At 46.1% G+C, this 19,025-nt stretch overlaps 2 protein-coding genes across 2 annotated transcripts in view; one reads left to right on the top strand and one right to left on the bottom strand.

Moving 5' to 3' along the window:
- fam13c (family with sequence similarity 13 member C) overlaps positions 1-19,025 on the top strand; it is a 386,051-nt gene that overhangs the window by 218,035 nt on the left and 148,991 nt on the right. The window lies entirely within an intron of this gene.
- chrm3a (cholinergic receptor, muscarinic 3a) overlaps positions 1-19,025 on the bottom strand; it is a 60,866-nt gene that overhangs the window by 31,183 nt on the left and 10,658 nt on the right. Inside the window, exon 2 of the mRNA XM_052079745.1 lies at positions 3,559-3,678. The gene's annotated coding sequence lies outside the window, so the exon portion shown is untranslated. The remainder of the gene's footprint in view (positions 1-3,558; positions 3,679-19,025) is intronic.

The following is a 19,025-nucleotide window of genomic DNA, read 5'->3' on the forward strand; positions in this document are numbered from 1 at the left end:
ATTCAGAAACAGGTTGACCCCCCCCCAAAAAAAGGATTCATTTAGTTGATGGCTGGGCAGGCACTTCAGAACTTTGTATCCAAGCCGTTAAAAAGTCAATCGTCCAAGATATGACTCCGTTTCCAACAAGAAAAAGCTTTCAGGTGCATCGTTTGGGGGGTGGGGGTGGGGGTGGGGTGTCCGTCACAATTGCATTGCCGATTCTGGCACAGATTAGCATAGCCTGTAAAGAATTGCTGATATCACTAAAACAGGCTATACTAATTAAAGCCGGAATCATCAATCAGCGGTCTTCAGAGCCCCCCCCCCCCCATCATCCGCGGAACGTGGAGGATAGCTTTTGTGTTGCGAGCTCAAGCTGAAGTTGCAAGTCAATCAAACATTAGCGTCAAGAGAGCGGCGGAGAAAAACAAGGATGGCTCGGCTGCACGCCGGGATAGAAGGAAAACTTATCCGGGGGGGGGGGGGGGGGGGGGTCGAATGAGTTTTTCACGGCGGTTTGGGAAGCGGCGAGGCGAGTCCCAGAGGATGTTCGCCAGGTCCTGCTTCGTCCTGACGCGGCGTACGAATGCGCAAAGCAGGTCATGGGAAATTAATCAGCAAAACGACTTGGGATCAGGGACGCAGCCCTGGAGGACTCCGTCAGGTTTGGAGGAGGGTTCTTACATCGTGCATCAGCCCGTCGATTATAAAAGGTCTTGCGTCGTCACTGCCCTCATAAGATTTTTATCTTACTTTGAAGAGAGAAGAATCCCCCGGGGCGGTGTGTGGGGGGCTGGGGGGGGGGGGTGTTGTGGGGGGGGATTTTGTTACCCAAATAAGCAAACTGGCATATTCAAAAGTCTAAAGATCGAAGGGGCAGACATTAGCCTCCTATGTGATGCATTGCCACACACCGACGCGACCTTTATGTGGATTCATCGTGATAAAAATGGGTAATGAGACCGAGATGTCCAAAGTTGAAGCTTGGGGGGGGCCCCCCCCATGACTCAAAGACTTGCAAAGGTCGATCGTTCCTTCCACGCTTTACGGTTCGATGCGAGATAAAAAAAATCGGATCCACGTCGTTACCCAGGTCGCAAAAGTCTCTAGAGCGAGCGCATTTCTCACCCCTGCCGCGTATTTCCGAGTTTTCGCCGTTTGAAATATGGCCGCCCGCGGCTTTCCTGTGGGTTTTCTCAAGCCTCTTCCCGCATTCTTAAGACCATCACGTTTGGTTCAATCAAGACGAAAAATCACGTGAAGGTCAACGTGAGGCCTTGTTTAGCGATACGTATCCCCGTGACGGGCGGGAGACCAGTCACGGGTTCGAGAGGCCCAACTGAAAAGTCCAGCGGCAGTTTTGTCATCTCGACAAACATCAAACTCCCAGATCGCGATTGGACCGATGCCAAAAAGATCGAGATGTTGCCGTGGAGTTTTTTCTGCCACGTCGAAAGTCTCAAAACGGTCCCCCTTCTACCATCTTAGCGTGGTAGGGGCCCCGTTTTCTCACGTCGCTTTCGAGAAAACGGAGATCGCCGGTGGACAACAAAAGCCAGCATGAAGGTCTCGCCATTTTTAATGGCTTGAAATGAAAACTCGATACTTTGGATCTCACCTGTGCCTCGGTAGAAGTGTGGGAAATCCATTTAAACTCGAGTTGATCGAGTCAACTGGCTTTTCTCAAGGCTCCACTTACAGAAAATGTAATAGTAATAATAATGTCGTGAGGTATACTAACTGAAAACACAAGAAATGAGAAAGGCGGCCAACAAAAAAAATTGTAAAAAAAATAAAATCGAATAAATAAAAAAATAAATAAAAGGAGCGGTCACCGGGCGAGTTGCGAAGTTGCAAGGGTGACATTTTGCTTTCGGGCTGCGCCATCTGGCCGGCGTTCCAATTGGATTCGTTACATGCTACCTAACCGTGTGCAAGCCTGCCCGGAAGAAAAAAATAAAAACAAATAAAAATAAACAAAAAAAAAAAAAAACTGGAAAAAGTCCCAAAAATCTCCTGCACTGAAAAAGTCCCAAATTGAGAAGAGACCGAAAGCTAACCGTCACCGTTCATGAAACGCCGCTATAACGAGCTAATGTTCTTTCGCCGAACGAAAAACCAAATTTGTCGAGAGCTCCTCAAACATTTGGCCTTTGAAAGGATTTCTGTCTCACCCCCTCCGCCCTCATGTATCCCCCCACCCCCAAAAACATCAAAGTTAGCCAAACGTGACCGAGCTGCTCCGCTGCTCACGACGGCTAATTACAGTGGAAGAAATGAAGTGACACAAGTGGTTCATCATCTTAGCCCACCCAAATGCGCTTGTTGGTGTCTGTTGTAATACGCCCCCCCCCCCCCACAGCCGAATGAAGTGCACAGTGAATTCTATCTAACGCTCCACTGCTCGTAAAGCATGACTCACACACACACACACACACGATACACAGCCGTATATAAACACACGCCGGGGCGCCGCGTCGTAAAGTCACCGAACTCCAATCACACGAAAGGCGTTTACACTCCACTCGCTTCAATTACAAATCGGCCTTGTGGCCCATGAATGAAAATGATGACTTTCATTGCAAGTTTTCCCTTGCGGGGGGGGGGGGGGGGGGGGGGGGGGGATTTGCCGTCGACGCCCGAGCCGTTGTTTGATATGTCAACGGACTCATTGATGAGCAATATTCATTCATTCATTCATCTTCCTAACCGCTTGATCCTCACTAGGGTCGCGGGGGGTGCTGGAGCCTATCCCAGCCGTCTTCGGGCAGTAGGCGGGGGGGACACCCTGAATCGGTTGCCAGCCAATCGCAGGGCACACAGAGACGAACAACCATCCACGCTCACACTCACACCTAGGGACAATTTAGAGCGTCCAATCAGCCTGGCATGCATGTTTTTTTTGGAATGTGGGAGGAAACCGGAGCACCCGGAGAAAACCCACGCAGGCCCGGGGAGAACCTGAATCGGTTGCCAGCCAATCGCAGGGCACAGAGAAACGAACAACCATCCGCACTCACACTCACACCTAGGGACAATTTAGAGTGTTCAATCAGCCTGCCACGCATGTTTTTTGGAATGTGGGAGGAAACCGGAGCACCCGGAGAAAACCCACGCAGGCCCGGTTGCCAGCCAATCGCAGGGCAGACAGAAACGAACAACCATTCGCACTCACACTCACAACTAGGGACAATTTAGAGCGTCCAATCAGCCTGGCATGCATGTTTTTTGGAATGTGGGAGGAAACCGGAGCACCCGGAGAAAACCCACGCAGGCCCGGTTGCCAGCCAATCGCAGGGCACAGAGAAACGAACAACCATCCGCACTCACACTCACACCTAGGGACAATTTAGAGCGTCCAATCAGCCTGGCATGCATGTTTTTTGGAATGTGGGAGGAAACCGGAGCACCCGGAGAAAACCCACGCAGGCCCGGGGAGAACATGCAAACTCCACACAGGGAGGCCGGAGCTGGAATCGAACCCGGTACCTCTGCACTGTGAAGCCGACGCGTGTGGGGGGTGGGGGTGGGGGGGGTGTCATTGCGGTGAAGAGACTCTAAACAGACTCAACTTACCAAACATTTCGAGGGGGGGGGGGGGTCAAGTGTCGGTCGGGAGGTCACCTTGGAGCCGGATGCGTCACCGTTGTCTGCCGGAGGGGGCGGGATGATCCTCCTGGCGGTGGATCATGGCTTCTACGTGGAGAGAGGGGGTACAAAATGAAGAGAAAACAATTCCACATGACTAAATTTGGAAATGTGTCGATAGCACACTTAAGAAAAAAAAACAAGGAGTGAAACAACATCACGTCCCCGAGTCTCATGTCCAAGTACATCACACACTCCCCCCTAAACAGCTCCGATTGCACCGTAAGCATCTTTTTATTGACGCAAAATGCGATTTCACGGCGGTTGTTCTCGAGTGAAGTCACGAGCGCCGCTTGCTGCGGGCCGGATAATATGTGGCAAAGGAAAAAGAATGGCACCGCACGTCTTTATGTCCTCGTGAAGCCTTCGAGCCTTATATAGTCTCGGGCCGAGCCTGGCGTACTCTGCCGGAGGAAGCGCAAAGCCAAAATGACAGACAGCTCATTTGGCTCCGGTCTTGCCAAGGACAAAGACACAAGCGGTGCTTCCTCATGCTCAAAATACACAAAAAATATTAAAAATACACACACACACACACACACACACACACGTAGATATGTCTGTGTATTATACATCAAGTGAGCGCAAGGGTCTCATTTTCAAAATGAGCCACAAAAGGTCAATGAGGCAAACATTCATTCATCTTTGTCACCCAATCAATTTTTATCGTTCCAACTATATTCCCCCCCCCCCCCCCCCCCCCCCGTTCCCCTCTCACCCCCATTTGAAGCTCACAAAGCCTTTCATTAACGCCGCGGTATTTCGCCGTGTTGCCGTTGTTCCGTCTTGACCATTTTGTGTCTCGTTTCTGTTCCCAGAATACCAGAGGTGGGGTGTGGGGGGGGGGCGGGGGCGGCAATTACCCTCGGAAGCTATCCAGATGGTGTACGGTTGCTCGTTAGCCATCAGAAATAGAAATAACTTGCGTACAAGGTGAAGAAGAGGAAAGGTCATGTCATGAGACGACGTGTCGCTACTTTGTCTCGGCGCAAATTACTTAATAGGGAGAAATCGTCCTTTTTTTTTGTTGTTGTTGTTTTTTTTTTGAGAGGCATGTGCTTCAATTACTCGTACATAGCTTCGATTACACATGCGGTAAATATTAATGTATGCTCCGTTCGATAGATTCCACAAGTAAAAAGGTGATAAAATTGAGATTTTTATTTTTCATACATAAATCCACAATGTCATTGAGATCAACAAACTTGGTGGCTGATTAAGAAACCACATCATAATTAAATAATAATAATTATTAATTACTATTAATTATAATTATATAATATATAATTATATTAAACTATTAATTAAAATAATAATTGAAAGATGTTTGTTGTTTTTTTTCTCTTTCTTCTTTCTACATACATTCTTGCTGCTGGAGGCTGTAAATTTCCCCAGTGTGGGACGAATAAAGGATATCTTATCTTATCTTATAATATTTCTACTTTTTAAGCGCATCAATAAACGACGCAGCCCATTAGTCCGATTTTAAAAATCTAACAAAAGGTTTGCCCGGTTTTAAACGGGAGATGAAATGACAAAAAATAAGAAAAAGAATAATTTTTTTAAAAATCGATCTATCATCAGTTTCAAAAAAATATTGTTAAATATCTTCCATTATGCTGCACAAAATAAACATCTGATACATTTTTTTTAAGTGGACGATTGATCCACACACCCACACACAAAAAAAAGCATCTGTACAAAAAATAAATTTTAAAAAAATAAAAAATCGATCTATCATCAGTTTCAAAAAAATATTGTTAAATATCTTCCATTATGCTGCACAAAATAAACATATCTGATACTTTTTTTTTAAGTGGACGATTGATCCACACACCCACACACAAAAAAACGCATCTGTACAAAAAATAAATAAAAAAAAATAAAATAAAAATCGATCTATCATCAGTTTCAAAAAAATATTGTTAAATATCTTCCATTATGCTGCACAAAATAAACATATCTGATACATTTTTTTAAGTGGACGATTGATCCACACCCACAAAAAAAAGCATCTGGATTCATTTTATTTTGTGCAGCCGCTTGACAAAATAAAACAAAGTAAATTCAACATGCCATTTTTTTTTCATCCCGTGTCCAAAACCATCAAAATGGGGTCTGTTGATACGTTAAGCTCGTCGTAATTGCCGGCGAGTACATTCTGTTGTTCTGTCGCGGCCCGTTTGCACCGCTAGAAATATTTTCCTGAGCGGGAAGGCTCATTTTTGCCGCGCTCTCGCAACTCCAGAAGGAATTTGCAGGGCACCTCTCCATGCATTATGCAACACGGACCGATGTGAACAATGCCGACTTGCTGACGTGACGCATATTAAAGCGGGCCCACGGCTTCCTCTCGTCAACAGAGTGGAGGACACCCGAGCGGCGCCCCGCCATCATCCCTCCCTCCTTTTTGCCCATCTCGATCTCACTGGGCGGATTTAACAAAAAATACTCTTCTGATTTATTTCTGAAATTATATTGATATGTCCTCTCAGGCGCTGTGCGTTCCAAAGTACAACAAAAGTTGCAAGAGCGCACGAAGAGACAATGTGGACCGCTGCAGCGAAATGGACACTCTGGAGCAGGGGTCTCCAACGTGGTGCCCGCGAGCACCAGGTAGCCCGTGAGGACCACACCAGTAGCCCGCCAGTGCTAGGATTGTGATTTGCTCGTAGAAATTATGATTTAAAAATGCAAACATGGGCAGTATTATAGATTCTATAGCTACCTATTTAGCTATCTAACTAGCTAGCTACAGTATACATCTAGCTAGCTAATGTTCTAATATTATTAAATGTAATTTGTACAAATGTTATTTCAGACGTGTATCAATTTGGTAGCCCTTCACACAATCAGGACACATGAAGTAGCTCTCACTCTCAAAAAGTTTGGTGACCCCTGCTCTGGAGCATAACGCTGCAGGAACGAGACTGCGTTTGACGCATCATTTGGAATTGAATGCGCTAAAAAAAAATAATAATAATAAATAAAAAAATGTGTGCATAGATGTTCATTTGCGTATGGTGACGTTTCTATGGACACTATGTAGAGTACGAAGTGCCGCTTCAATGAAGGAAAATTCATGTCACTTTTTTCCACACTCTTGCCACAATAATCCCCCCCCCATGCTCCCCCCCCCCCCAGCGTCGTCATGGTTACGCAATCGAGGACGTGAGCATAATCAAGTCGCTCAAGTTCAGTCATAACAAGTTCGGGGGATATTTTACAAGACGCATATGAACCATTTCGAATGGAAAAAACTGCCACATGAGCATAAATAACTTTATTACGCTTTTGTATCAGACGGGTCTTCATTATGTGTGTGTGTGTAAGTGACACATACACACGGGGGGGGCTTGTGTTGGGGATGTGGGAGGAAGCCGGAGCACCGCAAACGAATTCCTGTGCCGCACGTAAATAGCTTGAATTGGATCGGGTGTGCCGAATCAAGTAAAAAGTCTGTGCAGTCAGAGACTTGCTCTCACAGCAAAAGCAAAAGATGAAAAGGAAGCAACAGAAGCGTCGTGAAATGATCTCCGGAATGTTCCCGACACTCCGGGATACTCCGCGCTCACTTTTTGTTGGCAAATGCGTTTCCTCCTCACGTCTGCAACCGCTTTGATGCTTGGGGGTCAATGCTCGACTGAGCCGCAGTCAGATGAATGCGCTCGAAATATACCGAAAAGTGCAAAACATCCGGGAGCTTGAAAATGGAAATCATCCGGAAACGACAGCGTTCTCTTCCCGTCATTAACCTCGGGGTAACGCGCCGACCCCACCGCGCCGGCCCGATTCTGATCGCGTTCAGCCGAGTGAGGGAGCGAGGGTGGGTTAGGATTGGGATCGTGGCCCCTTTTGATGTCTTGACGCCCGATGTCCTTCATCACCGGCAGAGTGAAGGACGCCGAGCCGAGCTGTCCAAAAGGACAATTAGTGGAGCTCTGAAAGTGAGTGGACAGCCTAAGAGGAGGCGTGAGGTGTGATCTGCGGCGGAAGTAACAAATGGGACGAGCAGGACCGCCATAAAGAGGTTTCAAGGACGAGAGCGGCTGTCGTGAACAAACGGGAAGCTAATTCTCGGTCTTAATGTGTCATCATGCGCAAATAAGCACCTTGTCCCCTGATAACGGCAACATTCCGTTCACAATTGAAAGCAGCCTTGTCCACAAATGCAGTGCACACCCAAACCTAAGATTCTAACCCCCACCGAACTTGAATCCAGACAATTATCCTGGATTTGCCTCATTGACAGTTAGCAAGGCACTAACAGTATCTTTTGCCTTTTTTTCGTTTAATGACATTATTTTCCAAATAATAAATTCGATACTAACTAACTAGAGAGAGCGATAACTCAAAAACCTATATGGGAACTTGCTAACTACGTAACTAACAAGCTAGCAGAAGATGTAGCTAGCTAGGTAGTTAACACAGCTAGCCAGCTAGCTTGAATTAGTTGGTGAGCTGCATCAGACTGAATTTCCAAATGCGCCCCATATAACTAAAAAAGAAACAGCTAGCTAACGAACTGTCAAGCCCACAACACTGATAACCATCGAGACATCTAACCACCAAGCTATCAAACTCGACCGCTAGCAAACTAGATCTGTAACTAACTCGACGGCTACCTGACAGACTAGCTCCCGTCATAACTACTTTCACGCCCATGCACACAACAATTAGTTAATTTGTCTAGTTAGATTTGTTTGAAAACTAACAAACTTTCAAGCTAGCCAGATGGCTATTTAACCCGGGAACTAAGTTCTTGGTAGACAGTGAGCTGACTAACTTTTTCCGTTCCCTTTTAGAACTTATTATTTATACATGTGACATTTAACGATGTGCCAGTTTGACCCCGAAAAAGATGTTCCTTTATTTCCTGATGTGAGAACTTGCTAACTACGTAACTAACAAGCTAGCTGAAGATGTAGCTATCTAGGTAGTTAACAAAGCTAGCCAGCTAGCTTGAATTAGTTGGTGAGCTAACTAATAGACTGCAACAGACTGAATTTCCAAATGCGCCCCATATAACTAAAAAACAAACAGCTAGCTAACAAACTGTCAAGCCCACGACACTGATAACTATCGAGACATCTACCCACCAAGCTAACAAACTCGACCGCTAGCAAACTAGATCTGTAACCAACTCGACAGCTAGCTGACAGACTAGCTCCCGTCATAACTAGTTTCACGCCCATGCACACAACAATTTGTTAATTTGTCTAGTTAGATAGAAAACGAACAAAGTTTCAAGCTAGCCAGATGGCTATTTAACCCGGGAACTAAGTACTTGGTAGACAGTGAGCTGACTAACTTTTTCCGTTCCCTTTTAGAACTTATTATTTATACATGTGACATTTAACGATGTGCCAGTTTGACCCCGAAAAAGATATTCCTTTATTTCCTGATGTGAGAACTTGCTAACTACGCAACTAACAAGCTAGCAGAAGATGTAGCTAGCTAGGTAGTTAACACAGCTAGCCAGCTAGCTTGAATTAGTTGGTGAGCTAACTAAAAGACTGCATCAGACTGAATTTCCAAATGCGCCCCATATAACTAAAAAACAAACAGCTAGCTAACGAACTGTCAAGCCCACGACACTGATAACTATCGAGACATCTACCCACCAAGCTAACAAACTCGACCGCTAGCAAACTAGATCTGTAACCAACTCGACAGCTAGCTGACAGACTAGCTCCCGTCATAACTAGTTTCACGCCCATGCACACAACAATTTGTTAATTTGTCTAGTTAGATAGAAAACGAACAAAGTTTCAAGCTAGCCAGATGGCTATTTAACCCGGGAACTAAGTACTTGGTAGACAGTGAGCTGACTAACTTTTTCCGTTCCCTTTTAGAACTTATTATTTGTACATGTGACATTTAACGATGTGCCAGTTTGACCCCGAAAAAGATATTCCTTTATTTCCTGATGTGAGAACTTGCTAACTACGCAACTAACAAGCTAGCTGAAGATGTAGCTAGCTAGGTAGTTAACAAAGCTAGCCAGCTAGCTTGAATTAGTTGGTGAGCTAACTAATAGACTGCAACAGACTGAATTTCCAAATGCGCCCCATATAACTAAAAAACAAACAGCTAGCTAACGAACTGGCAAGCCCACAACACTAGAGACATCTACCCACCAAGCTAACAAACCCGACCGCTAGCAAACAAAATCCGTAACTAACTCGACAGCTAGCTGACAGACTAACTCCCGTCATAACTAGTTTCACGCCCATGCACACAACAATTAGTTAATTTGTCTAGTTAGATAGAAAACTAACAAAGTTTCAAGCTAGCCAGATGGCTATTTAACCCAGGAACTAAGTACTTGGTAGACAGTGAGCTGACTAACTTTTTCCGTTCTCTTTTAGAACTTATTATTTATACATGTGACATTTAACGATGTGCCAGTTTGACCCTGAAAAAGATGTTCCTTTATTTCCTGATGTGAGAACTTGCTAACTACGTAACTAACAAGCTAGCTGAAGATGTAGCTAGCTAGGTAGTTAACACAGCTAGCCAGCTAGCTTGAATTAGTTGGTGAGCTAACTAATAGACTGCATCAGACTGAATTTCCAAATGCGCCCCATATAACTAAAAAAACAAACAGCTAGCTAACGAACTGTCAAGCCCACGACACTGATAACTATTGAGCTATCTACCCACCAAGCTAACAAACTCGACCGCTAGCAAACTAGATCTGTAACCAACTCAACGGCTACCTGACAGACTAGCTCCCGTCATAACTACTTTCACGCCCATGCACACAACAATTAGTTAATTTGTCTAGTTAGATTTGTTTGAAAACTAACAAAGTTTCAAGCTAGCCAGATGGCTATTTAACCCGGGAACTAAGTACTTGGTAGACAGTGAGCTGACTAACTTTTTCCGTTCTCTTTTAGAACTTATTATTTATACATGTGACATTTAACGATGTGCCAGTTTGACCCCGAAAAAGATGTTCCTTTATTTCCTGATGTGAGAACTTGCTAACTACGTAACTAACAAGCTAGCTGAAGATGTAGCTAGCTAGGTAGTTAACACAGCTAGCCAGCTAGCTTGAATTAGTTGGTGAGCTAACTAATAGACTGCATCAGACTGAATTCCCAAATGCGCCCCATATAACTAAAAAAGAAACAGCTAGCTAACGACCTGGCAAGCCCACGACACTATCGAGACATCTACCCACCAAGCTAACATACTCGACCGCTAGCAAACTAGATCTGTAACTAACTTGACAGCTAGCTGACAGACTAGCTCCCGTCATAACTAGTTTCACGCCCATGCACACAACAAGTAGTTAATTTGTCTAGTTAGATTTGTTTGAAAACTAACAAAGTTTCAAGCTAGCCAGATGGCTATTTAACCCGGGAACTAAGTACTTGGTAGACAGTGAGCTGACTAACTTTTTCCGTTCTCTTTTAGAACTTATTATTTATACATGTGACATTTAACGATGTGCCAGTTTGACCCCGAAAAAGATGTTCCTTTATTTCCTGATGTGAGAACTTGCTAACTACGTAACTAACAAGCTAGCTGAAGATGTAGCTAGCTAGGTAGTTAACAAAGCTAGCCAGCTAGCTTGAATTAGTTGGTGAGCTAACTAATAGACTGCAACAGACTGAATTTCCAAATGCGCCCCATATAACTAAAAAACAAACAGCTAGCTAACGAACTGTCAAGCCCACAACACTGATAACCATCGAGACATCTAACCACCAAGCTAACAAACTCGACCGCTAGCAAACTAGATCTGTAACCAACTCAACGGCTACCTGACAGACTAGCTCCCGTCATAACTACTTTCACGCCCATGCACACAATAATTAGTTAATTTGTCTAGTTAGATTTGTTTGAAAACTAACAAACTTTCAAGCTAGCCAGATGGCTATTTAACCCGGGAACTAAGTACTTGGTAGACAGTGAGCTGACTAACTTTTTCCGTTCTCTTTTAGAACTTATTATTTATACATGTGACATTTAACGATGTGCCAGTTTGACCCTGAAAAAGATGTTCCTTTATTTCCTGTGGGTGGAAAAACAATAACGTGAGTAATCGATATCGTTTGGGGATTCAGGTAGATTTGATAGAACTGGTACAAGAGATTGACTTTAAGAGCCAGCTGTGATGAGCTGTGCTGTGAGAGTAGACGCAGACAACTGACGGCCTGAGGCAAAAAGATGCTCGCCTAAATTGCGGAGCGTCTTTTCAGCGGACGGCGCAAACGCACGCATGCACAACAAAAATCTTGAGCTTGCTCATCTTTCGGCAAGATTTTGTCCCATTCATCCAGAACGCCATCTGTGCGGTCACATGTCACTGATGCTAAACCTGTGAGAAGATCTGAGGGCTCACAATTTTTCATTCACCCCAAAGGCGCTCGATCAATTCCCTCTGCAATAAACTCCTCCAAAAAATGCCATTACACACCTCGCTTTGTGCACTTGAACAGAAACGTGTGGCTCAAAGGGTTTCCTTACAGGTTCAGTTAAGAGATGTTGAGGAACCAAATGTTGAGGCTCTGATCTGCTCACATTCGCGAGTGTGGGCAAAACGTGTCGATTGATGAAAGTGGTGCTGGGGACTCTTTTTTTTTTTTTTTTTTTTTAATTTCCTCTCCTAATTTTCCAGGGGGCACAAACGACGGGCTTTTTGCTGGATAGGTTTTGGACCCGTAGAATTTCTACAACATCAAGCCTGGAGTCTTCACTTTTTCAGTCGGGGGGAAAACAGCTGAGCTCCTGTTGCCCATTACTGCAGCCACGCTGGTGTGAATGAACAGTTGAAAATGACACACACACACACACACACACACACACACACACACCACTGGAGGACTTTCGCTCCTTCACAACAATCTGGCTGTCTGGTCTGCACAATTTAATAACAACAGAGAGAACGACATTGAACTCCAATTGCATTGCAATCGACAACCCCCTTCCTCAACCACGTCGCTGTCCGTTTTATGTGAAAACATATCCATATAAACACTGAGGATGATAACCCGGCAGGAAACGGCTGAATACTGTACTGCATTTCCATGATCGACTGATGTTCGGAATCGGATTCTTACTTATGCAACCGTCTCTCCTTGTCGCTAGGCAGAGTTCATAAAGCTGCATGTGGAAAAACTATGCACGGGCAAAAGGACACTAACAAAATATTTTAGAAGCATTCATTCATCTTCTGAGCCGCTTGATCCTCAATAGGGTCGCGGGGGTTGCTGGAGCCTATCCCAGCTGTCTTCGGGCAGTAGGCGGGGGACACCCTGAATCGGTTGCCAGCCAATCACAGGGCACACATAGACGAACAACCATTCGCACTCACACCCACACCGAGGGACAATTTAGAGTGTTCAATCAGCCTGCCACGCATGTTTTTGGAATGTGGGAGGAAACCGGAGCACCCGGAGAAAACCCACGCAGGCCCGGTTGCCAGCCAATCGCAGGGCACACAGAAACGAACAACCATCCGCACTCACACTCACACCTAGGTACAATTTAGAGCGTCCAATCAGCCTGCCATGCATGTTTTTGGAATGTGGGAGGAAACCGGAGCACCCGGAGAAAACCCACGCAGGCCCGGTGAGAACATGCAAACTCCACACAGGGAGGCCGGAGCTGGAATCGAACCCGGTACCTCTGCACTGTGAAGACGACGTGCTGACCACTGGACTACCGGGCCGAATCAAATCCTGAAAATGAACACGGATTTACTGGATGGTAATATTGCGCCAGTCGTGCCAACACGAAGCCGTCGGAAGGACAAACAAGAGGCTAAATGGTTCTTGCTTCTATGTCATAACTACAAACGGCACGAAGGCAAAGGATAAAAACAACTCAATGCGTCCAATTGGTCATAAAGGCAACTCTGGAGTATAAGAAATGTGGATACATGGCAGCCACTTTTCTCCTTTGGGGGAATTGTGATGTAAAGTGGACTTTTTAATGGCCTGGTAGACAAATAGTTGCTTCTCTGGGGCGGCGGTGAGCCCCATTAAGTGAAACAAGCGAGTGAATCTGCAAATGTCTCCGGTCAACGAGAACTTTTGCACTTCTTGACAAAAGTTGGACTCACCTCACTGACCTGGCAGTTTGTGGGGCTCGGGATACGGTTGCTCACTCGCAAACTGGCCAGACTCGAACCCGCATGCCTATAGTGTCTTCTAATTCTTGATTCAATTTGACAAAATTATTTTTAAAAAAATGTTAAGACCACGGGCGGCCCGGTAGTCCAGTGGTTAGCACGTCGGCTTCACAGTGCAGAGGTGCCGGGTTCGATTCCAGCTCCGGCCTCCCTGTGTGGAGTTTACATGTTCTCCCCGGGCCTGCGTGGGTTTTCTCCGGGTGCTCCGGTTTCCTCCCACATTCCGAAAACATGCGTGGCAGGCTGATTGAACACTCTAAATTGTCCCTAGGTGTGAGTGTGAACGGTTGTTCGTTTCTGTGTGCCCTGTGATTGGCTGGCAACCGATTCAGGTTCTCCCCGGGCCTGCGTGGGTTTTCTCCGGGTGCTCCGGTTTCCTCCCACATTCCAAAAACATGCGTGGCAGGCTGATTGAACACTCTAAATTGTCCCTAGGTGTGAGTGTGAGTGCGAATGGTTGTTCGTTTCTGTGTGCCCTGCGATTGGCTGGCAACCGATTCAGGGTGTCCCCCGCCTACTGCCCGAAGACAGCTGGGATAGGCTCCAGCACCCCCCGCGACCCTAGTGAGGATCAAGCGGCTCGGAAGATGAATGAATGAATGAATGTTAAGACCATAATAACATCTACGTATCATATGTCTAATTTCCACGGGAGGGTTTTCATGGCAGTGTTGTCTGTTGCCCAACTCGACCGAGAAGCGACTTGGAGTCGATGTTAACATGTTGGGAGAGGAGGCCGATGTGAAATAAATAAAGTTGAAAAATCAATATGGAGTTGCAGTTGAAACGTCTGCGCGACCAGACGCGCCCTTTCTCTTCCCGAAAAACGCTGCTGCTTTGCCGTCACACTCAAGTTTGACCTTTCTCATGCGAAACGGGGACGTCGAGTGCACTGGAATAGGACACCGGCGGTGAGACAAAACCGGCGTGTCACGTTGTTGTGTCGCATTGTCGTCGCTGTCAAAAGAGGGAAACGGTGGAATAACAAAAACAAAAAACAAAAATGAGCGTGATTTTGAGATGGGGGAGCAAAGTATGTCAAATGTTCAGTCAGTTAAAACAACAACATGCACAAGCGGGTGTGGCCTAATTCCAAAGCCCGCTCAGCCGCTTCGATTTGCTCGCCGCTCCGAGTGAAACAAACGCAGAAAAGCTTCTGCTGGTTGTGAGCCTTTGGATGGAGTCTTAATTCTGCGGCGAGCGACGAGTGACAGCTGCCAATGAATGATTCATGACGCCCGTTGCGGCCGCGCAGTCGGGAAATGCTTTTGACACAGCTAATGCCGGTCAATCCACATTTTTTTCCGTTATGACTAAAAATAAATTATTTAAATTACAAAAATGCACATTAAAAAAAAAAACAAACAAAAAAACTCCACCATGTCCTTCTAAAATGCCATGTTCGGGTTTTGCGGGAAATGATAACTCCATCTGACAGGAAAGAAGCTCCCTGGTCGTCCATTATAAATGTGAGTGATGCCCTGCAGCTTCACACACACGCTTCCCTTTGGATTTTTAAAGGGAGGTATATGCACCGCCCCATCCATCTGTTTTATAAAGATGAGGTGGCTCGGGCATCTCGTTAAGAATGCTCTTTGGTGAGGTATTCTAGGGACATCCCACTGGGAGGAGATCATAGGATTGACCCAGGACTGGAGAGACTGTGGAAAATCAGAGCATCTGGATTTCTGATGCCATCTTTGGCATGTTTGGGAATTTGGCACACCCCACTGCACCATGCTGGGCTATCCAGTGGACACTCCTGGTGCACCTGACAATTTGGTGGCAGAGAGTAGACTCATCTTGAGACCAGCTAAAAGCAGGTCCGAGTTGTGGCGCTGGTAGTGGAACGCTCTTCTGGCCCTTGAGGACCAGACTTGGACACCCTTGCTTTAAAATCATTGTAAGAATCAATTCATACATTGTCAGACATAATCCGCAAGGGGAAATCCTGCCGCCCGTTTATGCGCGTACATTTGTATCAAGTTTCTTTATGCTGTTGCCGGTAGACCGTGCGGATTTCCTGCACGGAGTTTTGCTGCTTCCATAGGTAGGGAAGGAAGTTGGCTGTGTTCACCCCCACAACGGCGCAAATGTCGAAAATAGGGCCCTGTATCTCCAGACTGGCCTGGAAAAGCCCGGCAAAACCCGTAGAAACTCGATGGAGTGATGGACGAGGTCTGGGCTTCCCTGCTTCAGATGCTGCAACCGCGGTGGTGTTAGCTCGGTAACGCCCACTTGCGTCTGTTCGTGCTTGCGGCAAGTCACACGACCAACTGACAGACTGACCGCCATCTCAGGCGTGACTAGAGTATTCCATTACAGAAATACTCTACTGTGTTTCGACGGACAGCGCGCTCTCAGACCGCTTCTGAATTCGCGGCACGTCGTCAGAACACAAAACCTCTTTGGAGATTGGCGCGCATCTGCTAAACCTCTTCATCTCCCGTGTCCACAGATCACCGTCGGGCTGTAAACTCAGCCGAGCGTCAAAGATCGCAATCGCGCTTCCCCCGGCTTCTATTTTAGGGCGGATTGTGTTTTACGCTGGCAAATGTTACATCATGCCCTCGCCGCCCCCCCCCCCCCCCCCCGCACCCCATGCAACCTTTTGTCGCCACGAAAAGATGGATTTTATGATTCGACACGAGAGCATTTGAGGTAAGGCTAAGAAGTAATTAAAGGGGCTGCAAAGTAAGGATGGACAAACCAATCGATTCATTGATTAAATGACCTTTTCGAATTTGTTGAAATGTGCGATTGTACAAACTCTTCAGGAATTGTCTCCGTCACTGGCCAATCTGGAGCGGCATGGCAATTAATCTTCACGTCGCTCTGATGGATGAGGCGGGGAGCCGAGATCAACGACGCACGCGACTGTTCGGGTGAGCCTAGCGTTAGCGTTAGCCGCGTCGGGTCGTCGAGGCGACTAACCTCCGCAGGGAATTTTCTTGCTCTTTTTGTCTTTTCCTAAAGGCGGATTGAAAGCTAATCAAGGTGAAATGAGGATTCGTGTCCGACTCCATCAATCGGGGAGGGGGGGGGGGCAAATATTCCGGGCCTGCTAGCCAATAAGACACGCAGACCTCCAAAGAATGCCCGAGTAACACTCGCCGTAAATCAAAAAAACGGCATTCGGGCTCTGGCGGGTCGCACGACAATGTGACATAAATTGCAGCTGCTCCTCTTTCTTGATTATATAACAAAAGAAGGAGCGAGCCGCGTTTTTGGCCGAGCGTGATTATATTAGGGTTTGAATTGTCGCCGCTAAAACGAGGACGCTATGATAACAAAGTTACATAAGCCGACGGCAAATGTTTACCTTCCTGTAATGGAGATGGGTGCCATTTTGCCAAGAAAATGAAAAGAGTAACAACAACAATAAAAACAAAATGGCTTCCGCTTGAGGTGATGCTGAGGTATGACGCTGCTTGAGAGAGCAATTCCTCACTCTGGAGGTCAGGGGGACTCCAAACAAACAGCTGCGACTGAAACATCCGTCCACACACACTTTGTTCTGATTGAAAAACTCGATTAGAACACACTCGCTCCCAGCGGGCTTCATTCTTCAAAGGTGTTTGTGTGAGTGTGTGTCGGGCAAAGAGACAAAGGGTCATTTGTTTTCAAGAAAGCTCCTTTTTTGGTTCATATCGCCCCACCCCCCCAAGTAAAACTTTGTTTAACACAATTTACAATGTCAACTTGTCACTTCGGCTAACCAATGCGCCATCGTACTTGCTCATTCTCCCCCCAAAAAAGATGCTCCATTCACACAGAAACATTTTTGGCAGGTGTAATAAATGCGTATTTAACGGATCGGGTTTTTTTTGTCAGCAGGTCTGACGACAAACCTAATTATTCCGAAAGCCCTTTAAAAAAAAAAAAATCATCAGGCGGAATACCTTCACCCAGGCGATGCTCGAGCAAATCTTGCTCTTGAGCGCCGCCCTAGTGGTTTCTAATATAGTTTCTATTTTTTGCGACTCCAGACATTTTTTTTTTGTGGGGGGGGGGGGGGGGGGGGGAGTCCAATATGGCTCTTTCAGCATTTTGGGTTGCCGACCTCTCGACAGACCCCTTTTCTTTAGAATTCCGCATCGCATTGAGAAGACTTCACCGACAACCCGATCACCCGCAATCATCTCCCACGTTAAAGGACAGAAGTGAATGGCTTCAGAAGAAGATCTATGCAATGAGGACCGGCCCAAAATTCCTCCCGACGGTCGCGCAGGCTTCAACGGCGACTATGGCAATTTTGATCCAAAGAGAGAGAGCGATGGGATGTGAGGAGCGAAGGCCGTGATGCTTCAAAACATAACTTTTGGCATGACCGACGTGATGACTTTAGAAAGATTAATGTAGGCAAAGTTCAGCTAAATATCCCGAATAAATATGCCGAATTTGCACACACCCAACGTCCGATAAATGGAGCTTAACGAAGAGCCGGGCGGGATTTGAAAAAGGAAACCAAACAGTGGCTTGTGGACAGTGTAAATAACCTCGGCCACATCCTGATTATGTCCTATGGAAAGCATTCATATTTGCGGCTATTAAAAAAGGTACAGCGAGCGGGCAAACAAGGAAAACGCCTCGCCTCCGTTGACCCTATGAGGACGTTTGTTGACTCGTGAGGTCACCTTCTGTTCTCATATCAAATGCAGGAATAACAAAAAAACGAGAGCAGCAACGCACGTCACACGGTTACTCCTGATTTTTTTTTTTTTTGCCGGTGGTTCTCAACGGGATTAAACGCACGACTGGGATGTGATGGGATTAAGGAAGGGGAAGAAACAAAGGCGGAACTAATATGATCCAATCTTGCTTTTCAAGTGTTTGAGGGCTTAAGGGACTCAGAGAGACAAGTTGTTAAATCGTTAAAATAACAAACGGAAGACGGGCTCCTGCAAATCCAGCGTCATGTTTTGGTTTGTACAGAAAAAAAATTTAAAAGGCTGAATAAGCAGATAAAAGTTTGCTATCAAAATTCCTCTGCCTTTGTTGTATTGTTCCTGTTGGGTTTCATTCATTCATTCATCATTCATTCATCTTCCTAACCGCTTGATCCTCACTAGGGTCGCGGGGGGTGCTGGAGCCTATCCCAGCTGTCTCCGGGCAGTAGGCGGGGGACACCCTGAATCGGTTGCCAGCCAATCGCAGGGCACACAGAAACGAACAACCATTAGAGCGTCCAATCAGCCTGCCACGCATATTTTTGGAACGTGGGAGGAAACTGGAGTACCCGGAGAAA

Source organism: Hippocampus zosterae, chromosome 11, assembly GCF_025434085.1.
Source record: "Hippocampus zosterae strain Florida chromosome 11, ASM2543408v3, whole genome shotgun sequence".
NCBI classification, from domain to species: Eukaryota; Metazoa; Chordata; class Actinopteri; order Syngnathiformes; family Syngnathidae; genus Hippocampus; species Hippocampus zosterae.